General features: G+C 34.7%; 1 long non-coding RNA gene across 1 annotated transcript; it reads right to left on the bottom strand.

Annotated features, from left to right (window-relative positions):
- Positions 1–55: 55 nt before the first annotated feature.
- On the bottom strand, positions 56–4,085 carry LOC136066060 (uncharacterized). Its single transcript, XR_010627587.1, has 3 exons — positions 3,994–4,085; positions 3,115–3,310; positions 56–315 (listed from the first exon to the last, which is right to left on the bottom strand). It is a non-coding gene; the product is annotated as an uncharacterized LOC136066060 (long non-coding RNA).
- Positions 4,086–4,182: the final 97 nt, after the last annotated feature.

Genomic DNA, 4,182 nt, shown 5'->3' on the forward strand with positions numbered 1-4,182 from the left:
CCTGGGCGTTTCTAAGTAAAAAGTCGTCTAAAAATGCATAAGCTACTTCTCAAAATTGGCAAAAAGATAAAAGCACCTTTGCTTAGCTGGGAAACTATTATTTACTTCAAAGTAATTTAACATTTACATCTTACAGATGACAGGTGAATGGCATCCCACAAAAGATAGTAGTTCACAAATGCTGGGAGCTGAACATTAATTACAAAGACAATCCAGTTACTATCCACCTGCTGCTGTGTCAAAATCTCTGCACAAAAGTTTGCTTCCTGATATACTTATCATACTTCAAAAGGCCAGGATCTATTAAGCGAGCTCCTGCAATTGGACAAAGGCACAGGCAATTAGTAGTCAAATAATGAAAGACTAGAAAGAAGTCCCCATTAGGATATTCCTGCAGCTGTGTTCCCATGGAAAGAGTAGGCCTTTGACCATAGCAGGCTGCCCAAAGTTTGGTTGCCAAGCTGGTGGCATGTCCTTAGTTTCCTAACATCAAGATCATCTTTTTCTTCACTTTCTCCCGAAGTTGTAATTAACAGAGGATTGATTAATTGTTTTTACTATTTTTTGTGCACTATGAATATCATCTCATGCTATCAGCTTGATCATAATTTTGGTAAGTCCACATGTTTTTGGACTTACCAATTACAACTTCTATGGTCATTCATCTTCAATCTATAGTCAACCTTGGCAATTTCCTCCATCCAAAATGCTAGTTACAGGAAGTTTTATTCATGGGTTATGTTTGCTCCTGTGCCCTAGAAACAAATTTATCCTGCCTTGCTTTTCTTTCTTCTCTCATAAGAAGTAAGACCTTCATCAACAAGCAAAAAACAGTGGTGAATCCATTTGATATATATACATGTTTCATCATTTAAGAGGTCTTCCTGGTATATTATACACACGTATAGTTAGACTTGAATAGGAGAAAGACCCTGCTGTCACCCCTTTCACTAGCTGATTGACAAAAAACACAAAAAGTTGTAACCATTTGTTCCATTCCTTTCACAACCCAACAAAAAGCATGACCAGAAATTGTTACATCTGGTCAAGTACAATATGATTTCCTTAATATATATATCCACACCACAAGAAGAGTTGACATTATAGTTATATTAGCGGTCGAATAAGAAAAGACAGCATAGTACATTGTATGTTAGTCATACATTAAGGCTAACAGAAGGTCCTGGAACTTATCCAGCAAAAACTAAAAAGCACCTTTTGGTTCTTTTTACCTTTGGGTTGCTGCCATTTTGATCCCTAAGAATGAAAAGTTGCAATTTAAACCTCCAATAGAATTGTTGTCAACGTAAACCATCTGTTAAAATCTGGATTACTTCCAGTCACTGTCATTTTATTTTATTTTTGATAGGTAAGAAAAAATTTATTCAGAAAAGGACTTCTTTATGCAAAAAACATAAAGTAGCAACAAATTACAAAAGAAACAAAAACTAATGCACGAAAGAAATGGCTCTACAAATAACTGGAGAGATTCACTAGGTGTGCGTTTGGCATTGGCTTAAAAAGCCAGCTTTTTTTACTATTCAGATTATTTTTGCTATTATTCATGGGTCTCATTGCACTTTTGGATACTATTCATGGGTCCCACTATATTATTTCAGCTACCTTTTAGCTTTATCTACAGTACTTTCAGTAAAAAGTTTTCAGTTTCAGCTAAATAAGCTATTCTTAAACAGACACTAGATGTGAGTCCCCAAACCCTAATCAAACAAGGTGCCAACAAAGGAGGCAAGCAGCTGATTGCCTGAACTCTCCACATCCTCAAAAGTGCAACTGTTGCGCTCCCTCCGAGTACACTACATCAAACACATCAGAATCAAATTCCAAATGTTGGATGAGGTTTTCCCCAACCAATTCTTCCATCTAAAAAGAAGATCAATCACCTTTCTAGGGAAAACCCAAGAGATACCAAAGGCTCTAAGGACAAAACACCACAACTGATAGGCCTTCAACGAATCAATAAATGGTCCATAGTCTCTCCACTATACCTACACATACAACACCAATCTACAATAGGGAAAGTGAAACCTCTCCTCCTCAAATTATCACCAGTGATAGTGAGTATCCTCCCCCAAGTCCATTCAGTTGCTGTCATTTTAACCCCTCAAGCAAGAAAAATTGCAATTTAAATCTCCAATAGAATCATTGTCAATGTAAACCTTCTATTAAAATCTGTTAGTACTTAGTAGAGTGCCAATAAATACTCCAAACTAAGTTGTTTTTGGCAGAACAAATTAAAAAAATGTCGTTTTGCTTTGATGAATCTTGATTAAAGGATCACATTGACAAAAATCCTAAAGTTGAAGGTTTTAATTGCAACTTCTGAAAATTGAGGGACCAAAACAACAACCACCTAAAATTTAGAGGAACCAAAAGGTATTTTAGTCTAATTAAAAGCATCCAACCTTGAGCCTTGTATAACTCATGTCCTTTCAGAAGGGAGCTGTTGAAAGGTGGTTCTATATCATCCATGGATATGTATATGAATATGGAATCAAGTAAAATTTGAGTTACATTTCATGGCAGGCTATTTCATAAAGTCATACACCAATATACTTCTTTTAATATGCAAAGAGTCTTGAACCCACAACCTCACCCTCTACCTTTTTTGACAAAAGGAACATATACCATTTAAGCTGGAACTCATTAACATCATAAACCAATAAACTTAAAAGAATCTTGACTCTAATTTTCATTTTTTTTTTAATTACTAAATCTTGACTCTAATCTTCATCCACAACATTGGTCATATCTTCAATGTTTTGCCATATGTTGGATGTGATCTTAAGAGACAAGGACACTAACCAACTCCAACTCCAGAAGAATGTTTTTCATCAAATCACCACTCAAAGCCCCCTATGAACTTTGTCATTCTAGATTTATAGTATACGAGATGCAACTTTTGACAAAATTTTAATTATGACACCACTACTAAGGTTGCTTAAAAAATTTAGGAGTAAGTTACACAATCAACATAACACATATCTTAAATGGAACATGAGCTACAATCTTCCACCCTTTAGATCCACCCATTCCAAAGCAGGTTTCAAAAAATAAAATATAATGATCAACTAAACTATGAAATAATAAAATTACCTTTGTCATCTGATGTACTAAGCAATTCAGTCAATCTTCTCTTAATTGTCTAAGGCTCTTTGGCCAACATCGTCCTCCATTTATCCTTGAGATCTGCTGGAGTTCGACTCTTATGAAATATGTGACGACCAAGTTCCAAAATTTTCCTCCAGGGGACATTTTTTTTGGCTGAAGCTGAAAAATGATGCACACCTTCCTGCAACATAAGAGTGCTTGATAAAGTCAGATGTCAATATGCCAGACATTTAATATCTCTCTCTCTCTCTCTTTTGAAAGACAGCTTCTAATCTCAGAATTCCAATTGTGCTCTCTCTCATTTTTCTTTTCACAGATCCTTGACTTAAGATAAAAAATTATACATGTTCTTATTTTAAGCCATCGTTTTCTTGTGCATACTATTTTCATACTTGTCTTGTTCCCCCTTGAGTGTCTAAAGTACTTATTTATTTACCACCCAAAAATGGAAAAACTTTAGTGTACTGCTTAGCTCTTTCAAATTACATATTTAAAAAAATAATAATAAAAAATCTCAAATGAAAAAATTGAAATCAAACAGCAAAGATCATGGAAGTGGAACTTGGATACTACGGCAAAGAAGATAAAGAAATCCAGCATTATTAGGTTGTCATATCAATCTTTATTTAAGTTTAGATCTCTTAGTGAATATCAAATATATTAACCCTCAGCATGTATCCAGTCACACTATATCCATGAAAATTAATCTGTTCATATTTCCAAACAAGTGTTGCGATACCAAAATGAATTTATTAGAATGGATTCTTGATGTTTTCTATTATTGGGGAAGAAAACAGGGAAAATATACATAATAATCGAGCATAGCTCTAGACAAGCAGGAGCACTGTGTCCAAAAACATATACCTTTAACATATTTTCCTCTTCAGGTGTCCAAAGTAATCTCTTTCGCTTTGCAGTAGGAAAAGGCATTGTTGTGCTGCATGTAGAAAAGCAAATTAACTAACCAAAAATAGTTGGCACACACCAAACACTATAAATAATATTCACTCCAAATTTCCACACTCTCCAGATTAAACCTTATTTAGAAAAAGG

Source organism: Quercus suber, unplaced genomic scaffold (assembly GCF_002906115.3).
Source record: "Quercus suber isolate HL8 unplaced genomic scaffold, Cork oak 2.0 scaffold_1705, whole genome shotgun sequence".
Lineage (NCBI taxonomy): Eukaryota > Viridiplantae > Streptophyta > Magnoliopsida > Fagales > Fagaceae > Quercus > Quercus suber.